The 22,910-nt window shown below is 42.2% G+C and overlaps 1 protein-coding gene across 2 annotated transcripts in view; it reads right to left on the minus strand.

Moving 5' to 3' along the window:
- The window catches only part of LOC309663210 (uncharacterized protein), a gene marked incomplete at its 5' end in the record, with an annotated part of 569,151 nt that overhangs the window by 146,867 nt on the left and 399,374 nt on the right, over positions 1-22,910 (minus strand). The window contains one exon of one of the 2 annotated variants that reach the window (XM_082466830.1): positions 687-2,807. Of the gene's footprint in view, positions 1-302; positions 2,808-22,910 lie in introns of those variants that run through there. The other variant, XR_014265149.1, reaches the window with a different exon arrangement.

Here is a 22,910-nt window from a genome sequence, read left to right on the forward strand (position 1 = left end):
GGAGCCTGGAACTGAGGCCTCCTTTCTTTTAAGTACGATATTTTTAGGCGGAGGAATATTATCTCTACCATGTTAAACAGTTGCCTGCACAGTGATTCTGGCCTTTTGTGGACTGGTGTCTTGACTTTTTAGATTTGATTGAGAAGTATCGCTGACTTACCAGCCTAGTGTCCGCAATGGGATTAGGGTCTCTCTCGTGACCCCACTAGAGGGTCTCTGCCTCATCCATGAAGGAGCCGGCTGGGAAAGAGTCAGAGTGGCTGAGGTGGCAAGTATTTTGGCAGAGAACCCACTGGCCATGGTCTTTTGATCCAGTCTCTGTGCTCAGCACTGTGGCAGACTCTTGATTAGATTATAACAAAGAGCCTTCGTATTAATTCAGTGAGGTGGATATATACCCCTTATGATGAAACAGCCTAAAATGGTTGCACACTTTCATCTCTCATCTCTCAGAGGTAGGCCCATACCTGTTAACTACCATATTCCAACTGCTGCACTCAACTGTAGTGTTAAGTACAGATGCTTGATTCTTCCTTCAAGTGATTCCACAACTGTGTTTTCAAATAATTTTCGGAGAGTTCTAGCTGAGACTTTCCAGAATTAATGTTGCTGAGTTACATTTCTACCGGGCTTTATCGACACAGACCTTAATAAAGGGAACCCCAATGGTTGGGCTGAATACTCACCTTGTGCCTAGTGGGGCCTGGTCAGAGTGTTTCCTCTACGGAAGTGGTCATCTCTTGGCCATTGGCCCCTCTAGCCTTTTCCCATGGTCCTAGCAGAAGTTTAGCCCTCTGTGCAACCTCAGGAAGCTCTACTCAATTCATGTTTATATGGCAACCAAATTGTGAAGCAAGGACATGTTCTCTAGTGTCCTCTCACCAGGCTCTGCCACCTTCTTCCTCTTCTCTCTCTTCTGAAATTTAAAGCTGCAGGAAGGAGAAGAGAAAACCAGAGTCAAACAGGCCTGTCCTCACTGGATGCCACCTTATACTAGGGGCTTCCTGACAAAGATGGAGGGAGAACAGAAATGACACAGAATAAATCTCCTACTTTATTTGGGGGATTTTAGCTTGGAAAAAAGGTTTTCTTATTTCCCTAGTCATTTATTTTGGTTTATTTAATTTTAATAAGTATACAATGCAAATCCAAAAGGTATAAGAGTTCAAAAGTTATTTTTTATACTGTGAAAAGTCTCTTTTCTACTTCTTAAAACCAACAGGAGCATATTATACATGATATTCTAATCTTTTCATTTATTAGTATCTTTGAGATCCTTTTTACAGGGACATATAGAGCTGACTCTTTCTTTTAACACATATGTGCCTTAACTTATTTAATCAGTCTTCTTTTGATGGATATTTAAGTTGTTCCCCATTATTTGCTATTACAAACACTGCTGCGGTAAATCACTAATTCGTAGGTCCTTTTGAAACGTGTGACTAGCTCTGTAAGATAAAGTCCTGGAAATGTAATTGTAGGAACAGAGAGATATACACTTTAATTTTGGTGGATTTTGAAAAACTATCCACCATGGAGACTGCACCAATTTACAGTCCCCTCCTCCCCAACCCACCAACACCACATGAGAATTCTTTAGCTTAACCTTTTCTATCAGGAGGGTCTGGTAAGCGATGACTAGGAACTGAGGGAAGATGGCTTCAGGGGAAGGCTGTATAGAGGCCTGGCTTGGTGGATGGCAGCTGGACTGTAGCCTGTTCCTAGGCATGTGACAAAATGAGAAAGACTGGGAAACTCTTGATGAGCCCATTCTATTCATTTCAAACTAGGCTGAAATAAACCCAAACATATGGGTCTCCTGTCTGCTGCTAAAAATCTCCAGGAGGTAAATTCCACAGCCTTCTTGGGTAAACTATTTGGACTTCTCACAACTCTTCTGAAAGTCAGGACATTTTTCCTTATGTGTAATATAAATCTTTCCTGCACTCATCCACTTGTGAAAAACGTGTGCTAACATTTCCCCAAAGCAATGCAAGTTCAACTAGCTAGACAACATGATGCTATAATTTCATGGCTAGAGTATGTATCCTCCTTTTTTTAAAAATAGCATATATCCTCTAAATCATTTTAGAAATCTTTAATGCATACACAAGGGATAGCATGAGTGTTTTCTTTTAAATCTGTTTCTAACCTGGCTATGGACTTTATAGAGACTGTGTGTATGTGTGTGTGCATTTAAAATTTTGCTATGCCCTCTTGTTTTATTCTTCTTATATATTATAATCATAGAATTATCTTACTTTCTCATTAGATGCTGATTAATATATAGCTTTCTTAATAACACTTCTGACATCACTTCTGCTGAATGAGAAAATGTCGCTGTAACTGAGAGGTTTGTAGGTTATTTCTGAGTGTGTCTTTCTTCCTCTGTTGAGATACAATAACTATTTCAGGAACATTTGGCATCCAAAAAATCTCAGCATTGTGCAAATTAAAACATCTGCTTATACTTTGACACCCTCATTCTTCAAAGGTTAGTTGGATTTGCGGTTGCTTTGTTCAACAAGACTGCTCTTAGAGCCCAAGGATGCACATTTAATTATTGGGAAGATATGTTTGACAGAGCTGTGGGGGGAAAATCACCCTTCATATTCGGACCAGCATTAACATTTTTATAAAATGAGATTACCTGAGAGTCAAAGAAGGGGGTAACTCCAGGAAAATAAATACGAATCTATTTGGTCACGGGTCTTCTTCTGTAGATTTACAAGACTCCAGCCAACGACTCTTTGCTCCATTGCGTAGGACTCATCAGTTTGCTCTCAAGCTGGCATTGCTGATTTCTGCTGAGGTTAAAGACAGCAAAGTAAACTCTGCTTCCAACAATAAATAACAGAGGGAGTTATTCTTTTTCACTCAAACAGGCTTTAGATCGCAGCAGACAGCTACAACCAGGTGCATTTAGCTACATTTGTCATTGCCACGAATGCAAAACATGTAAAGCATCTGCTGCAAATGGGTCTCTAGCCAGCCCTTTTCCACCTTAAATATTCTTCCAACCCCAACTGTGGTTGAGCCACGGTCACCCAACACCAGCAGGAAGGGCCAAGGTGCCTGTAGTAACAGCAGCATATCCTGACTGGTTTGTTGATTTACACAGGTCACTGGTGCCAGCTAGCAGATTGTACACTGGAAGTCTTTCTGTGTCTCCGGCCAAAGACTGGTAATCTCCCTGGGCAATGCCAAGATAACACACGTCAAGAGGCAGCAGTGGCTGGTAAGCCAACTCATCACTCACCTCGCCCTACCGCCCCGCCTGGCCTGCTCTTGCTGCAGCCTTTTCATTGCCATTCCAGAAGCCGACAGACCTTAGCTGTTGGACTGGGAGGGAAGGGAGAGAAGGGGGAATACAGAACACAGGCAGCAAGAGGGATTTGGTGAGTCAGGAACCAGCAGGTGAACAGTGACTCATTCGGAAACGTGCAGCTGGGTGTGTGTTATTTGCATATCAGGGACCCTTTGTTAAAGTGGCTTGCCCAGCTGTGTGGGTGCATCCGCATGAGGGCTGATGTGGGGTGGGAGATGAATTCTCAGGAGAGCGGAGTTACTTCCTATCTAATTTGTGCACAAGTTGGGGGAAGGCGCTCTCATCCGGGATCTGCTGCAGAAAAGCTTCGAGGTTCTGAGATTTATTTTCCTTCTGCCAAGTATATTATTTCCAAACTCGCCTTTTCAAGATCTTGCAAATTCCCTTGAAAAATGATTTAACAATTTAATGAAAACAACAGTGAAACAAAAGCCATGTTGATGAGGAACAGAGGTAGGGTTGGGTTGGAAATGAGTGACGAACCTCATAATGAGGTGTGCAGCTTTGTATATTAAGCAATTTCTCTGAGGTACTTTTCCAGATGTGATGGAATACATTTATTTTTGTGCTCATCTGAACTGAAATAATACAAATGAGATACTAAAAAGATATGATTACGTGCAGAAGTAGGTGAAGAATTTAGAATCCCAATTCCATAAGTTAACAGCTGTGCGTGAAGCAGTTCAAAACTGCTTTGAGTCTGCAGGTTGCCCGGGAACCTCTGTCAAGCTTGTATGGACCAATGATGATCAACATGTGAATCCTGCATGTTGATAGTTCAAGGCGACTTTATTTCAGGCAAAAATAAATAGCTGGTAGTAAGAAGTCCTTCCCCACCTGAAAGCCTGCAGTACGGCTGAATACAGCCACTGCGGTAGTGCAATAAAACGGGATGAGTTTTAAACTACCAGATGGTACCCTGTACAGTGCCTGAAATAAAATGGAGAATTAGGGTGCCCTAAGGTGTGCACAGGAAAGGCAATTACATGAAATAAATGGGCCTCAGGCCTACAGGATGCTCAAGTATGCTACACAGGAGACAAATAGTACATCTGGTGAACAGATTTTATCACACACTGGAAAGCCATAAAGCATGCCGTCGAATATCAGATCCCCATCTCACAGTGACATTTTACCTGGGTTGGTATTCAGCGCTGTTTATGTTAAAAGGTGCTGTAATCTCAATGATGTGTTTTAAAAGCCTCCTTAACATTGTTTTCAACTACATACTATTTTTGTGGGGACAGATTGATACAACGCAAAAAGACTTTGTGGACAAATAGCCACTCTGGTCTCAGGGGATCCTGTTTTTATTTCATTATCTCATTGCTGATGTGATTTTAGTAATAGGATTATACTTGTCAGCACTCCCTGTTTGGGAAAATGCCAGCGTATTTTTAATGCTAGTTCCCACATCTCCATTTCATTGTCTGTCACCGCACTAGAGTTCCCCTCCACACTGCATCCCCTTTTCCTTAACGTCAAAGGAAAAGCAATTTTAGGTGGTGAGGGTTTGCAAGGAGAATTCACTGGCCCAAAGCCCTTTCTTATTTCTTCTCCACAAATGCAAATCTGTTTTCTGTTTGAAAATTGTGTGTTCCTTTTCTATTGTAAAAAAAAAAAAATACTGAGGAACCTGTAACATTCATTATTGTTTTAAGAGTTGCTGTAATAAAATCCTCTCAGTACTTAAAGATAGTTTTAGTACCCCTCCTAGGATTCATTCTAGCTTTGATAATTGAGTAATTGCATTCCCTCCCCCACCAAGAAATATTTTCACCCAATTAAGTTTAAAACTATAATAAATTTTAAAGAATTATAGTCTAAAACTTCATACCCTAGAACCAGTATTAAGTAGGAATATTAATCTTAAGCCGTGGAGCAGTGCAGCCTGTTTATATGCTTCTCTGCCTTCTGTGCAGTGTCCTAGCTCCTGAGAGCTGCCACTGGCAGTGTGGCTGCCCTGAGTGCTGGGCATGAGCTGCAGGGGCCCAGAAACTACTGCCCTTCACTGCCTGTACGATCCCTTGACTTCCACGTTCCAGTCCTTCTTTGTTTCCAGATAGCATTATTCAACCCTTCACCCATTCATTCATTCATTCATTCCTGTCCTGTAGCTTCTAATTGAGCGGTAAGGCCCAAGCCTGGAGCTGAGGCTGGGCGTGGAAGGCGCACAGGATCCACAAGCTTCGTGCAGGGCTCACACTCGACTCCATCCCATCTGCTCCACAAACCAATGTGTCCAGATCAACTTTCCAGGGCTGTATTACAAGGTAAACCCTCTGTTGCATATACTCTCAATGCTAAAGGGCAACCTAGTGACCCAGGGCACTAACCACATCATTCGCATGCGTAGTAAATGGGGAGCAGCACCCAGAAGGCAGCCCAGGAGTTCACATTTTAAGCTCCAGCCCACTAGAGACACACAAACCACCTGTTCCCTCCTTAACAAAATAGAAGTGCAGTCACAGCCCCCAAAGCCAGTAGCTTTTGGCAACAGTAACGCTTGGGGCCCTGGAGCCAGTAGCAGGGACAAAAGGACACCACTGGCACAGCCGAAGGCAAGGTCTGGGAGAAAGGAAAAGAGCAGGAGAGACTTAGTGCAGCCACAGCAGGAGAGAGTGAGGCAGGGAACTGATTACCAGGGGAAGAAAGAGAACCAAAAGGAGAAACTCAGTAGGCCCAGCTGGCGGAGAGGAGAGACCAGATCCTGGACTCTGGGGACAGGCAAACCGTGAGAGTGTTGTCGGGCTCCTGTCTTCCCTCCACCATCACTTGCTTCAGACCTGCTGATTCCTTTCATCCACTCAGCCCCCTCCTCCTAAGCCACGGGTTCTAACACGCCGCCCCCAAATGCCCAGATGTGCTCTTCCCTGGTCCCCGCTGCTTCCTCTGTTAGCCATCTCTGTCCCGTTCCCACTTACTATGATGCAGGGAAAGCACACGGTGACACTGGATGCCCAGGTAATTGTACTTCAAATGAAAAGTGGTGAGAGAACAATGGCCTTGAAAACACAAAAGCAGTGGTGCTAAATCTCCAGGCTAGCATGGTTTTAGGTGCTGAATTCTATTAAGGAAGACTATGCCAGTGACACAATTAAGTTGGTGGAAAAATTGTAAGATACGTAGAAAAACTTTAGCTTCTAAAGCCCTATATAAATTTCAAGAATTTCTGAGCACATCATCAGTGAAGTTGTTTCAAAATCAGGATTATAATACTTGAAAAAAAAAAATCAGAATCTAGTAACCTTTGCTCTTCAAAACCCTTCTGATAGGTGGCGGGGTTGGTGGTGGCAATTGAGGTTTACAGGGAGGAAATATCCTAAATTTTGAAGTTCAACAGCTGAGCTGGGGCTAAAACCAATCTGATATTTAGCTCGTTACATCAAATGCAGAACTGATCATGATGATAGCAATAATACATGATGTTTTATTCACTTTCAAATACTTCAGTTGATTTCGAAAATTTCATTTGGGGAAATAAAAGTACTACATTTAAGAATATAACCTATTTAAGCAAAGGGCAGGAAAAGATGACAGGAAAGAATGTGCAGGGAATCTCTTTTGTGTCTGGATTCAATTTTTACTGTATTCAGATTTTTCATCAGTTCTTGATAAGCAGTCCAGTTAATAAGTTGCAGGCAAGGGTTGCATCAAGGGGGATGATGTGGATAGTTGTACATTTCTAGGAGGCTGTGAAAGAAAAGTGTGAAAGAAAAGGCAGGTCTTGTTAGGAAGTATGTAAGTCTGTTTCAGTGCTGTTTCTCCAAGGGCAAGTTGGACCACAGGTGGCTGCTTGCTGCCTAACGCTCCTTGGTGTGTCCCCTGTCCTGAGGCAGGTTAGCTGAAGAAGGGATCAGACTAGAATTAGACAAGGTTGCAGGGAGCCCCTCCCCCCCACCTTGCAGCTGGAAGTCGCCTGAGCAGGTGCGGAGAAAGGTCATTTCCATGGCAGCTGTCACTGGGTGCTCTGCCAGGGAGGCTGGTTGGGACTTAGTGGACTGGGGGCAAGATGTCCGCATCTCTGTCCTGCGCTGCTGCACCAGCAATCAGTGAGTCGCCCCCGGCTTCACAGTGCAAGGCCTTCCAGCACGACAGACACAACAGGAGTGCGTGGTCCCATGCCTGCTGCTGTTGTTTTCTAGCTCTGTAAACTCGGGCAAGTTATTTCATCTAAAAGCCTCAGTTCTCCACTCTATAAAGTGGACATGAAAATAGTAGTACCTTCCTCATAAAACCATAATGAAGAATAAACGAGATAATCCAAATAAAATGCAAAGTCCATTGCCTGGCTCACAGTAAGAGCTCAACAGTTTTTAGCTATTCTTACAAATAATAACTCTGTAGACAAGGAGAAATGAATCAGAGGTGTAGAGAGAAGGAGATGGAAACGAGGCTTTCTTTGGGGCACTATAGAAATGCATCGGAAGGCACATAAGAGAAAAAAAGACTTGGAGGATGGCATAGTGGGGTAGAGGACATGCAGGTGGTGAGGAATAGAATTAGATTGGACTCCCTCTCCATCTGATGTTGCAGGGCTCCTTATCACTAAGGAGCCTTATCCAAGGAATGGGAATCCTTTGGGATAAATAGAGGAAAGCGGTGGATGTGGGAGAGTAAATCAGAAACTATGCTAGAAGCTGGTTTGTTGACAATAATAATTATATGGCAACTTACCCAGTAGTTGTTGGATGTGGTAAGAATTGGGCCATAGCTATCATGGTACATGTGGGTATAAAGGCAGGAGAAAGGGGGAGATGGTTCTTGAGGCTAACTGTTGACTGTTAGGAAGGAAACCAAAGTGAGGACAACTCCAGACTGTCTCACAGGGTTATTGCCAATGCTGTTAGAAGGTCCTTAGAGACCATAGGACCTGCAGAGTCTCAACATGCAGATGAAGGTGATGCAAGTGGAAAGGTTTTGTGATTGCAGGAAATTGGTGACATTGAGGAAAAGGAGAGAATAAAAGGTTCTGAATGAATGTAAATGGTATTAGATGCTGACATTCAATTTTTTTAAGGTGACAGAGTAAAATGCGTTTTAATTTGCAGGGGAAATAAGAAATGTATTGAAAATATGAGACTTGAATTGACCTAGAGATAATTCCAAAATGTTCTGAAGATGAAAAGGATTGAAAAAATAGCTGATGTGTCAGAATGCATCAGCAGTAATACTGGATAAAGCAAAAATGAAACTAGTCTGTAGAAATATTTCGATGCCAATCCTATTAACTAAACAAATACGAGACTTGTAAGGCTTAGAGACCAGCAAAGACCTTGTTGGTTGGTTTGTTTATTTTTTACTGAAGTATAATTGACTTACAATGTTGTGTTAGTTTTAGGTGTACCACATAGTGATTCAATATTTTTATACATTATGAAATGACCACCATGATAAGTCTAGTTACCATCTACCACCATACAGAGTTATTAAAATATTACTGAGTATATTCCCTATGCTGTACGCTACATCCCCATGACTTATTTTATAACTGGAAGTTTATACCACTTAATCCCCTTCCCCTGTTTTGCCTATCCCCCCATCCCCCTCCCCTCTGGCAACCACCATCAAAGACCTTATTATATATATAGCTGCCTTTTCAGTGCTGGATAGGAGAATGAGAAATGGGATTTCTCTAGGCTATAGACAGAAGAGAAATAGGAAGAGAGAAGCTAGTAGTACATGAGAACAACCTCTGTAAATAAAAACTCCATTTTTGTATTTTTGTAATATCATTTTGTACAGACTTCTATTTTCTCACCACCCTTTCTCACCTTACTGTCTTGAATTCTGAGTTGTCTCTTTGACTCCATTAACTCTCCCCTTTCAAAGATCAATTGCCAAATTCACTTACTTGTGTCCAAATACTCATTTACTCAATGCATATTTACCAAGCATCAGCTACATTCAGAGCCCTCTGCTACATATTGAGTGATATGATCCCTGCCTTCAGAGAGCTTACAATCTGGATAAAAGGCAGCTGTACTCAGATAAATAAATATAGAACAAGACAGGAGATCAATATTATGAGTTCTAAAAAGACAGTGTTTTGAGAATATGGTATAGGAGGCAGGAGCTATGAATTTTCAGAGTTTAGGATTTTAACAATGAGAGCAGGGATGTGAGAGGGTGTTCAAGGATGTGAGAGGGACAGGAATGAGCCAAGATGTTTTCAGGAAATGACAGGAAGTGGGGAGGTCAGGAGAATGGAAGAAGCACCGTCCAACTGCGGAAGGCCCAGTTTGCCATACGATTGGTTCTACATCTTACAAAGATATTGCTCTCGGCAATGTGGGTGAACGGAGAGACAAATAGTCCTGGGGGAAGATAAGAATGGCCTGAATGGAGGCTGTAGCAGAGGGAATGGAAAGGAGGGGCTGTGTTTGAGACACTGTGGAGGTGGAATCAACAAGACAGAAAGACCTGTTGAGTGAGGGAGAGGTTGGAACACAAGATTCTCTTCAGAGTTCTCATTCTCTGTAACCTTTCTTTCCCCCATGACACTGTTCACTACTCCCGGCTTCTTGAAGCTCCCTTCTGTTTCATTTAATGAGGCAGCACTACCTTGCTTCTCCTTCTGGTCATGAGCAACAACTTAATGACCTTCTGTAAGACATTTGGCTCTTCATTCCAACACTCATCTCTCTAAAAGATTAAGTGATTTATGTGACTCGGGTCAAGTTGGAGTTAAGTGGTAGATCTGAGACCCTAAGACTTATCTACCAGACTGAGTTCCATTCCCCGGGGAGGAGAAAAGGGGAAGAGGTTTGGTTGCAGGTGTGTACAGATGTAAGCCTAGAGAATTGAAATGTTCCTAGGACTCTCTTGGCTGGGGAACTTAATGCTTCATACTGGCAGGCAAAAACAGTTTAAAGTTCATTCCCAAGATAGTGAGTTTTAAATAGATATATGATTTGGAATAGTCGACATATAAATCTTCTTCCCAGGCTTCAGCATGAAGCACAAGTTTGATCCAACAGACAGCAATGAGTCTTTAAGAGCTGTAATGGCCCATCATGTCAGAGGATATTTATGGATTTACAGAGTCTTCAGATATCTGGATCTTGTGCAAGCAAGATAAAAAACCCTCTGAATTTTTTTCACAAATAAATGAGTGCTTAGCTAGCTGTGTTTCTTAAATTAAATGACTCAGCCATTGTTCACTTGTAAAATACCCAAGGGTCCTTGTCTACATTTTGGAGGAATGTGCTGCTACATTTCTGTTGGAAGAAAAAAGCAGTTGGGGGCTGTAGGAAATCACTAACTTCTATTTTTGTTTTTCACACTGCTAACTTAATAAGAAATATGTTGCTGTGCACAAGTTTTCATGACAGGCATTTCTTAGGTCATATCTCCAGTGACAAACAGGGGTGACAGGAACAAAACAGTCCTGTATTAAAAAAACTGATTTGGGACATGGGTCAATAATCTTAGGAACCATTTGGCTAGACTCTTTTTTTTTTTTTTTTAACATCTTTATTGGAGTATAATTGCTTTACAATGGTGTGTTAGTTTCTGCTTTATAACAAAGTGAATCAGTTATACATATACATATGTTCCCATATCTCTTCCCTCTTGCGTCTCCCTCCCTCCCACCCTCCCTATCCCACCCCTCTAGGTGGTCACAAACCACCGAGCTGATCTCCCTGTGCTATGCGACTGCTTCCCACTAGCTATCTATTTTACATTTAGTAGTGTATATATGTCCATGCCACTCTCTCACCCTGTCACATCTTACCCTTCCCCCTCCCCATATCCCCAAGTCCATTCTCTAGTAGGTCTGTGTCTTTATTCCCGTCTTGCCACTAGATTGCCACTAGACTCTTAACTGACTGGATCTACAAGCTAATGGTTGTGCAAATGGAAATCCTGCAGTCAAATCATTGAGTTCTCCCATTCCTAGCAAGTAGTTGAAGAACTTTTTTACTATTTCACAAGCCCTTTTCTTGGATAAGGAGAAAAATTAATGTTATTCTCTGTTTCTTTATGAAATGCTTGCCATGATATGGAATTAAAGTACTCCCTTTCATTCAATGTTTGAAACAAAACATTTTATAAATAAAGCTTTTCAATAAGTAGCTGGTACTAAAACAGTCAGCTCTGCCAGAGGACATTCAGACTCCCAAGGTCTTCTTTTTTTTGTTAACAGTGAACATCTTTATTTATTTTTTTATTTTTATTGGGGTATAGTTGTTTTACAGTGTTATGTTAGTTTCTACTGTACAGCGAAGTCCCAGAGTCTTCTGTGTACCAGAAGCCAAGGCGCTTTGGCTTACTCAAAACCAGGGACCAAAGTTTTCCTGATTTGTGTCAGGCAGGTAAATCTGGTCCCACAGAATCATTTCTTTTTAAAAATGCTTTCCCAATCTATACTTTTTGTGAGACCAATACTGAGGAAGGGCTGGATATAATGTTTCCCTCTTGGTTTGGGGTATTGAAATGGGAACATATCATACAACGATGGCCCTGTCTGGAACAAAGTCAGAGGGCCTGAGGAAGACTGCTACAACCATCATCTCTGCTGTAACCCTCCAGGAAATCTCCTAAATCCGCAGGAGGGAGGCAGAGTTCTCCAGTTTGTTGATGTGGGGACTAGGGGATTGAAAAACATGTGGGAAAGAACAGGTACTTTCTACCTCTGCCAAAGTGACCTGTCTTGCCTTTGAGTCAAGTCCTCCTGGGTTTGAAGGAGTTGTTGCTTTACTTATCAAAGAAAAAGTCAGTTTTTCTGAAGATGAGCAACCTCAAATTCTATTTATACATGATTTAAGTGACTATTCAGAGAACACTAAAAAGCCATATGTAATGAAGTCTCCCCTAGGAATTACATAGAATTCCAACCAGATATACAAGCACACATTTAAGAAAAGTAGATGGCTGGACATTAGAGGCACTGGGGCAGCAGAGATGAAGACTTGGTTCCAAAGGGAAAAAGGAATCAATTTTAAAATCTGAGTCCCAAGTCCCCTGTAGTGGATCTTCAGGGAGACTCCAGAATCAACGTTAGGGACTGAACAGCTTTTCAGGTATATGAAGCTATAAACATTTCCTTGGTTGTGAAAACATTTAATCTCTAGGCAAGGGGAGAAATTCATGTGTGTCTCTCCTTGAGATTTCTCTAATCCAGATCACTGGGTGAACACTTAGAGGGAGTGATGAAAAGTCTTCCTTGAGTTTTCCAACCTCTTGCTAGCACTGTCCTCTAGTGCAAGACCACCAACTCCACCTGGGAGCCAAGGCTTAAGGGATTGGCAATGGATAGGTCTAAGGCGTTATCCTTTGGTTCTGCCCACTAGACTTACCTGGGTAAGCAATGGACACCAGCAAAGACCATTGGAGCAGAGAAGGGGCATGACTGGAACTCTGTTCTAGAAAGATCATTCCTGCAGCAGTATGGAGGAATGAATTAGAGCAGGAAGAGAATGATGGCAGGGAGCAGAGTCATAGCTTTTCATACCCTTCAAGTGAGAGATGATGAAAATTTGAAGGAGGACAGCGGCAATTACATTGACCCACCTGTGACTACAGTTATTGCTGTCAAGAGAAACCATGGACCTAACAAACCTCCACATGACCCCAGACCATGTCAGGCGTACCTTAATGGCCTCAGGCCTATGCCTACTTTCTCCCATGCAATCTTCCATACCTTCCTCAGACATGAGTGTACATGTCATAAGCATGCCTGCCTCTAATAGGTTTTAATGGGCATTTTTTACCATAAGAGACTTGTGGCGAATTTATGGTTTTGGCACAGGGCCATTTCCTCATCCTGCTCGTAACTAAACCCAGAAGGATCTCCTTTGCCTCTATCATATTAAACTTCTGATCACAAAGACAGGCGAGGCAGGGATGGGCACATGGTGACAGCCCAATAAACAGCCTTTCTCCTTCAGGATGAGTAAGGTCAGGAGGGGACTCTAAAGCTGAGATCAGCGTGGACTCACAGACTAATAATAAATGAATAATTATTACAGCTTTGTACTGAGCAGTTGCTTTGTACCAGACTCTGGGCTGTGTTGTATATATATTTTGTCATTTAATTCTCACAAAAACCCTGTGACGTGGGTAGTTAGTATTCCTATTAAACAAAGAGAAAAACCAAGGCTTAAGTAAAATTTAAGAAACCTTAAATACACATTAAACTTGTACATTGTTATATGTCAATTATATCCCAATAATACTGGGACAAAAATACACAGTCTATGACACACACACCAAAAAAGAAAGCTTGGGCTTCCCTGGTGGCACAGTGGTTGAGAATCTGCCTGCCAATGCAGGTGACACGGGTTCGAGCCCTGGTCTGGGAAGATCCCACATGCTGCGGAGCAACTGGGCCCGTGAGCCACAACTACTGAGCCTGCGCGTCTGGAGCTTGTGCTCCGCAACAAGAGAGGCCGCGATCGTGAGAGGCCCGCGCACCGCAATGAAGAGTGGCCCCCGCTTGCCGCAACTAGAGAAGGCCCTCGGGCAGAAACAAAGACCCAACACAGCCATAAATAAATAAATAAATAAATAAATAATAAAAATAAAGGAATTCCTTTAAAAAAAAAAAAAAAGAAAGCTTACAATTTCATAGGTAGTAGGTGGCAGAGCATGGGATCAAATCCAGGTCTGTCTTATTCCTGAGCTCAAGCTCCATGACCTCGTGCCAAGAAGACACTGGCACCTCACCATCGCCTGCACAGATGCTAATCTATTTCTGTACAACCCCATGGTGTAAGGTCAAACTAAACCAAACAGCAGGCATTTCTTCCAGTCTAATTCAATATAGGAAGAAGAGTCTGTCCCAAGTCATGAGAGACTCTCTTAGATTTCATCCAGTACTTGGAACCTGGTCCTTGGCAGAAGGACATTTATCAAAGGATCCAGACCAGATGAACCCTCAGAGCCACTACAGCATGGGTCCAACCTTTCCTATGTGAAAGGAACAGAATGCATCCAGCATCCACCATGTCCTTCCTTCCAGGGTTGGTCATTAGACTCGTCTCAGTCACCTTGCAGGAACTTATTGGCATGGACTCAATTCATAAAACTTATAAACCAGTAGACAGTCTTGGCAGACCTACAAAAAGGCTCAGGTGAGGTTTTGTACCTGGGCACTGATGATTTGTAACCTGAGTGAGCACTAGGTCGCCGTATCTGCCAAGGGAAGTGGGTCTATCAGCCAGGTCTCCAAGATCAAGCTTTCACCTGCCACTGTGAATTGTCAGCTAAAAAAGTCACTCAGTCCCAAATGGAGAAGCTGCTCCTGGCCATCACTTAAGAGCACATTACAAAGAACCTCTAAAAAGTCTGATGGCATAGAAAAAGTAAACAGAAGATTAATATCCAACATTTATATACAAGTAATACATCATTAATGATCATTATGGAGAACTTGCTTAGTTCAAATGAGGTTCCAGAAGACTGGAAGCATTTCACTGTAGCACCGGTATTTATAATAGCCACCCTGGGGAACAGCAGGCCCATCAACTTGACAGAACTAATATGCAAGGTAATGGAAATAAGCAGAGGTGAAACGGAGCCACACGGACACTGAATTATCTTGGGAGCCAAACTCCATGCAAATAGAGACTGCCCTGTTTATTAGCAGAGTGGAGAGGACATTCCTCAGACACCTTAGGTCACACTTGAATTTACCGTTTGAAATTGGCACATCAAGTCACCCTGCTGCTTAAAAATCACAGCAAAGAACATTTTGAGGAAATTTGAGGACGGAGTTTGTCCACGGGGTTCGGGAAGCAGCATGCTTTTGGAGAAGAGGGTGATCTCCCAAGAGACTCACTGTGCAGCATTTTTCAATTCACTTAACCTACCCTTTTATTGCTTTCCTCAACTATAAAATGTGGATAGTATTGCCTAACCCCCTGTCTTACAGTTTGTGCAAAACAAAATAGAAGAGCCTCTCTGAAAGTGCTTGGTAGTGTGTAAGACAGGAGAGGGAAATGCAAATGGCTCAGTGGACGACTGGAGGGCACAGCGGGGATTTTGCAAACAGGTGATACACACCCCCGGAAAGGGCCCTTCAGCTCTTGCCCAGGGCTGCCTTGCAGGATGCAGGCCCCATGTCACAGGTCCTCCTATTTTAAAGCAAAATTGGAAATATCTTTTGTGTATGTGAGAAATCTCCCAATTTTAAAATGCAGCAACTAAAACAAAAATTTCTAAAAATCTATTCATGCAGATGGCATCCTATTCATGGACTATTAGTTTGCAACCTCTCCCTAATGGATCATCTAGTATAAGAGCAACTGGGAATTTTATTAGTTGATAATAATAATAATTGCTAACATTTACAGAATACTTACTAAGCACTAGGTACTCTTCTAAAAATTATATGAAGTAGTCCCAAGAAGCCCACGAGACAGGTAATTTCATAATCCCCATTTTACACACGTGGAAACGGGGTGAGATTATCACTGGCTAAAGTTATCTGAATTTTATGGAAGCTTTGATTTTTTTTTTTAATTCAGCAGAGTGTAATGTAGAATTCTCCTGCTCTCAACTTTTCTTAACAAAACCCTTCTCTGTGACTGTTCCAAGGAAATATTTTCTTAAAGCATGATTAATTGTAGATATTGCCTATAAATAAAGACAGAGAATTTGTCCACATTTCCTCTTATACTTTTCTTTAGCTTACCCTGACTTGTGGAGTTAGTAAACGAAATAAAACTAACAATTCATTTTTATTTTGTCGAACAATAATCAATATCGAGGCTGCAAAGAACAAAGAGTTTTATTTGGGGGTCTTAAGAACTGCAATTCAGAAAACACAGATTCAGGTAAAACTGAAAGAGTATTCTGGGAAAGAGAAAAAGTCTTTAACAAGGTTGTTAAAGTTGCCAGGCGAGAATTGTGATTGACTCTGATGCAGGTCGGGAGATACTTGTCCTTTAAGGAATCACAAGTTATTTTAGGGTAAGGGTTTGATAAGTAGATAGGCTGTCACGTTATTTTAGGGTAAGGATCCAATAGGTATCTTGAGTAGGACAATGAGTGGTCAAAACATCAGATTTTGTGCACGTTGAGACGTGCAGAAGTCCCACTTCCTCAATGGCCGCCCGGCTCCATGTTAAAGAGCTCTCTTAGCAACATCGACTTGATTTTGATTGTCCTTTCAGTTTACCTGGGCAAGTGGCCAGGGGAGGCAGTGTTTAGCCTGACTTAGCTACTAGAGCTGAACATGGAGTGGAAGAGGTGAGCTGCACAGTGTTCGTCTTGTGCCAACTTCCAACACAAGGGCACTGAGTCCAGAAGTGGCACAACAATGTTTCATCTTCTTGTTATTGTGAATTAAAGACTCCAGCAGAAGTCCTTCACCTGGAAAATAATATCTCGAGGGGGTCTTCAAGTTCAAGAAAGGTATTTCCAAGAAGATTTAGGAATAAAGAGAGAGGACGCGGACTGCAGAGGAGAAGCCTCTGTTTCTGTGTGAGCAGTCAAGGGGTCAGGTGGGCATCGGAACGATGTGACTCCCTCATCCGGTCTCCTTCTTCCTTGGTCGGCCTTTGTCAATATCTTCTCTGATTAGCATGACTGCCAGAGAGTACATGGAAGAACACTTGAAAAGCAATGTTCCTTGTGGGACAATTAGCAGAAAATGATCATTTGTTGTGATTGTTTGCAAAGGGCTAACAGTGAAAGACATTTCCTGATGACCTAAAATCCCGAAGTATGAAGGAGCCTATTGTTTTTCAGTCTGAGTTGGTATTCCTCCCCTCCTAGCACTCCCATTTTCCATACTTCGGTTTTCTCGGCCCAGCCATTGCCAGCATTCTCTTGCAGCACAGGCATGAAGGACTCCCAGATGGTAGAAGGCTGTTAAAAAGATAAGGAGCTGGCCAAGGAAGGTCACAGTGAAGGGAAGTAAGAAATGGAATCTTACCAAGGGTCAGTGGGTGGCACTCGGAAGATTCCGGTGCACATAAGTGACGGACTTGGGCAAAAGAGAAGACCAAGTGGGCAGCACAGACGCAGAGGAGCCTCAGCTCTGTCCATGGGGCTCCGGGCCTGCACCCCTCCTCTTCCCGTCTGTCACAGGCTAAGTGCTTCCCCAAGGAACGGGGGAATTAGAACAGGATGTGTGTAACCCCCAAGGGAATCTGAAACAAAAGCAAAACAAAAAAGAAACTTCCCTTCATGTGCCCTTCACCAAAAGGGCATTCATTCTGAGAGGCAGACAGAGGTCTCTTAAAATGGCATTTCCTTGGCCTGTGAGAGGGAACTAGTCAGTGAATTCTCAGAAGCAACGATAAAGGTAGTCTTGGGATTATGACAACTTGTAGGTATCCTTGATATTAATCATGAAAGGAAATATCAACCATTAGAACCTTCCCAAGAATAGGTTATACTGGGACAGAGGGGAGAACACTACTAATTTTTTTTTAAAGGAGCCACACGCCTCCCCCTGCACCACCCCCAAAATGCAGCCTGTGGGTCTTAAGCCTTTTGCAACACATTCAATTGTGTATGCATTTACAGAGCTTTGGTACATGCCTAGGACTGTGCTAGGTGTTTCTTTGCATGGCCATTAAGAGAAGGCTTTTTTCATTAAGCAAAGGCATCACACTGGGGATGGAGCTAGTGGGGTCAGGAGTGGTTTTCATGCTCCTCAAGCTTAATGGGGAATTTATGTCCCGGTCCTTGATTTGAGAAGGGAGAACTGTCTTCTGCACGTTCCAGAAGTGGGCATCTCAGAAGGTGAGGGCATCTCGGGTATGGAAAAAATCATGGGGCTTTCAGACAACATGCAGCCCATTGCAGGCCCAAACCTAATGCTCTGTGGAGAACTAGACCCCGTTAATCTGAGGGACTGCTTTGCAAGTGCCAAGTTTCCTGCAACTTGCGATGGATTTGGAATGAGGAGTAGAGGCAGGCCCAGAGCAAAATGAGCTGAGTCGGGAAAGGGGAAAATAGATTCAGAATGTAAAAGCGGGGTTCTTTGATGGGCTGAGGAACTGACACATGGAAAATGTAATGCATTATTGACAAGCATGTATGCTGGCTGCAAAAATAATTAACACAAGCAGAAAAGAAATAGGAATGAAATGGAGCAGAAAGACTTTGAAAGATTGTGAAGTGGCCACTGAAATTGCCAAGCTAATGTCAGAGAGATGATTAAAATTTTCCAATAGAACAGGTGACTAGGTAGTTAGGAAAGTGGGATGTAAACCGAGAGAGAGTGGATGGTTCTATGAATCTACACTGAGGTACTAATCAGCATTTTATGTGAAACTTTTCAGTGCACATTTTAGCAGATGGAGGAAGGTCTTAAAAGCTGATAGCTAAACCGAGTCTGACTGCCTTTCTGTTCCATAATAACCGTCCTTGGAATGGAAACTTGCTCCTTGTGAGCACTGCAGGACCAGTTCTTCGAATAGAATTCCAGACATATCAATATGCTCACAAAGGCAAGATATCTGCAAAACTCCAGGACCAAGGGAGAGGAAGGGGAAGCAATGAGAGGTTTCAGTCTTCCTAAGTAGAGGTGCCTGCATGAACAGGCTCTAAACAGGTAAGCTGAAGGCTCAGTAATCAGAACTCAAAATGAAGATCAAGTAGCAACAAGGAGAGATTCATCTGCAGGCCAAACTACATGCACGCACGCAGGCACGCACATACACATTCTTGTAGAAACTGTATTGCTGCCATAACAAAAACAATTAGATGGTGGATTGTGGGTATGTTAAAAGGGAATAATTGTTCATGATCAGAATGACTTTTTGGCTCATTCAACAGAAAAAGACTCTTATTTTTTATTTGTTGGCAAAGCCAAATTAGAAAAAATATATATCTTTATGACCACAGGAGACAAATGAGTGATACCAAATATCACTAAAAATGCTATTAATCTACAGTGATATAAAATTACCATCTCAGCACAAAAAAAGCCTATATAATCTGAATTTTTCTAGCATCATAAAAACGAATGAGAAGTGAAATTGAGAGTAAGTAGGCTTTTGAGATGCCATTAAGAGTTACATGCATTGTTAACAAATGTGGCTAGACAGACTGGTGATTTACCTTGAGAAACAAATCTACAGAGACACAGAAAACTTCCAGATGAGACCAACTCATTGCCCTTCTCGTTGGTTGATGACACCTTTGAGGGTGTTATTCTCCTTTCTTAGATATTTAAGTGTGGCTGACTAGCCATTGACTTTAGGGATTATTTCCCTCTGTTTTCATTTGCTCATTTTCTGCACATTTCAGAAGCCAAAAGTAGTTTGGGGTGGGGTGAGGGTGTGGCAAGGAAGGGAATACAGGTCAGGGGTTTCTGCCTCAGGGACCAGAGGAGCCTGAGTGACCCCACTGGGTGGCCAGTGAGGAATATGAAGCACTGATGGCTCCATCACTAGGGGACCTTCCCTAAATCTGAACAAGGTCAACCCTCTGTTACTCTTCCACCATCTCTTGCCCAGACTGAGGGAATGGAATAACAGCCCAATTCCAGGATGCTTCACAAGCCTCTGGAAGAGCCGGAAGACGATAATAGCCAGGTCAGAATCCAACAGGGAGTAGAGGCAGTGACACTGGGTTACTGATGGTATGGAAGGCTAATGAGGATGTGGAAGAGGAAGGGTTGAGTAAGGTAAAAAGACAGAGAAATGGGAACAGGAGGGAAATGAGTGTTTCCACTTCTTCCATATATAAAAAAAGAAAAAGAAAAAAGGAAACTCACCACCACCACAACCAACAACAACACTTTGAGGAAATTTAGAATTTAGAAATTTAGAAAGGGAGTGACAGTTTTCAATTGGTCTCAAGGGTGGTGTGGCGACAGCATAGTAAGGTGGTAAAGCTTTACCAAGATGCTACCAGTAACCTCAGTTTGCTGCCAGCCAGAGGAATATGCAAGGAGTGAGACCAGGCTATTTCCTTTTTGTTGGCCATCTTCTTTTACAAAGGTTTTAACATTTATATTGTAATACTACACGCAGGAAGGACACCCCTATGAGATGAGGAGGGGCTCTTATTTAGAATCCCATTTTATTAATGGGAAACTATGGTCACAGAGCATTACAGTCTCCCAGGGGCATATAATTAGAACAAAGTTAATCCAGAAATAGAATTGAAGTCCCACTCCAGTCCATTGTTCTTTCCATGAAACTGAACTAGGCACTGATTCCTAACATCCCTGTCGGCAGAGATATCCCCTGAGAACACAGGGATACTGGGCATGGCCTTTTGTGTCCCAGCAGAAGTTCCAGGAACAGATCCTCATTTGTGGCACCTGAAGCTTAAACTTATGGGGCACTCTTTCACAGTATGAAATTTTCACAGTATGAAAATTCTTTTTCTTAAAAGAATTTTAAAAGATGAATGCAAGATCAGGTATGAACGAGAAAATTAATTTGAATGAGTAAAGAAATGGCATCAAATCAGAAATTTTATAAAACTGACAAATGTCAAATAACACTATATTTTTATTGTCTGATACAGTTCTATAATGCTGGTTCCCCTACATTTTTTGACTTCATACTCTTTGATTGCCTCTTTCTATGATAACGATTTTGTAATATTTTCTAGAAAGAAGATGGACAAGTAATTTATTCTTTCCGCTAGCATGGTTGATCAAAATGCATTTATTATTGATGGTTTCAAAAAGTGACTTTTTGCTTCAGCCTTTTATTGGCAATGCCATATCTGTAAAGTCCTTATCAGTTTTTTTGCCCGAGAGGTCATTCTTACCTGAGGCCATAGCTTTTGGAGACTGTAGCCTCTCTACTACCCACAGTCTTAGGTCCTCACCTTCTTCTTCCTCTCCAGGCCTGACCTGGAGAAAGGGGTCAGGACACCAGGTGGCCATGAAGCCCAGATCAAAGTGGTAATGAGCTGTGCCTGGTTTGAATACTTTCTCATTGAAGGAAGAGATGGGTCTGGCTGCTCAAGGTGGCCTGCTGGAAGGAGCTGTCATTAGGGGCCAGGCAGATGGAGAGGTTGTGCTCAGCCCCCCAGCCCAACCAGCAGCCCCACGACTACCGCAGGCAAGGGCAGCGATGCCCCAAGGCTGAAGCAGTGTTCTTTGTCTCCTAGTTCAGTTGACTACTTTCTCCTGTGGGCAAGAGCCTTGGAAAAGACCTTGAGTTTTCAGCTTCTCCAGCTATGCTGTGAATCCGCCTCTAGTTGGCCCTGGCCACAGTATGAAATAGAAAGCTTGTTTTCAGAACCTTGCTTTTTCCTTGGAGCATTTCCTGTTTTTGGAATGTAACTGCAGTGGAAAGTCACAGATAAGGCATTTACAGTATTAAGTTTTGAAGCTTAAGAGAACTTTTCTAACCTATCACTAATAAACTATCAAATTTTGATCAATCTTGTTAAAGGGAAGACAATTATCTTTCTATTCTCTCTATAGTAAATAATACAAAATTGTCATATGAAGAGTGAATCAGAGTATGCAGCCAAAAAAAAGTGTAGAAAAAAAGTATTGTAGTGGTATGGCCCCCTCATCAGCCCCATAACCCAGAGGAGTTACCCCCTCCCCTGAGATACCCCCAATCCTATGGGGACTCATTCTCGGCTTCCTGGTAGAGCTCATTAAGAAATGCTTCCAGCCGCATAGCACAGGGAGATCAGCTCGGTGCTTTTGTGACCACCTAGAGGGGTGGGATGGGGAGGGTGGGAGGGAGGGAGACGCAAGAGGGAAGAGATATGGGAACATATGTATATGTATAACTGATTCACTTTGTTATAAAGCAGAAACTAACACACCATTGTAAAGCAATTATACTTCAATAAAGATGTTAAAAAAAAAAAAAAGAAATGCTTCCTTTTCAAATAAATGCCTGGGAACCATTTAAGTTGCCCTATACCTTGAGTGAATTTAGATCAGAAATACTTTTTAAAAATCCTCAAGATTTTAAAGAACATAGCTGCATCTGTGGGACTCCATGGGACCAGTAGGGAAGATATTATGATGTTGGAGACTTTCCCCTTAATTAAGCCAAAAAATAGGCACATCCATCACATGTATGTGTTAAGTCAACACCACGTCTGAGCTTAGCAGGTTTTGATCATCTACCAGCTGTATGAGCTATACCAAATTTCGTAACCTTTTTATTAGTCCTAGTTTCCTCACCGATTAGAAAGGAAATGATACTATAGTTATACTTAGCTTGAAGGATTTGAAAGCACCTATCACGGTGCCCTATATATGGTGCTTAATAAATGTTATTTCCTTCCTATGGCTTCACAATATAAGCTCTTGAATTTTACAGATGGTTTTCTATGGTGTCTTTCATCTTTACTAAATGCTCCTTTTATGTAACTTGAGTTCCTGCTGGAACCCAAGAGACCCCATTGTTTTTAAGACCTTACTAATTTCTGACTTTTATTTTATCTTCTTCACCCAAAGACCAAACCCTGAACTCTTGCTTCCACTCTATAGTGCCTGTTTTCTGTGATGCTGACACTAATCCTTAGAACAAATGAGCTGACAATGTTAGATCATTTCTTCACATAGCTTTTGATGTTCAATCTTCCGAGAAAAACCGGCTACACATCTCAGAGGGAGTATAAGGCATCACGATACATACCTACAACTTTTTCTCCTACTCAGACTTCTCCAGGCTGCACATATTTC

Source organism: Balaenoptera physalus, assembly GCF_965194825.1.
Source record: "Balaenoptera physalus genome assembly, chromosome: 6".
Classification (NCBI taxonomy): Eukaryota; Metazoa; Chordata; class Mammalia; order Artiodactyla; family Balaenopteridae; genus Balaenoptera; species Balaenoptera physalus.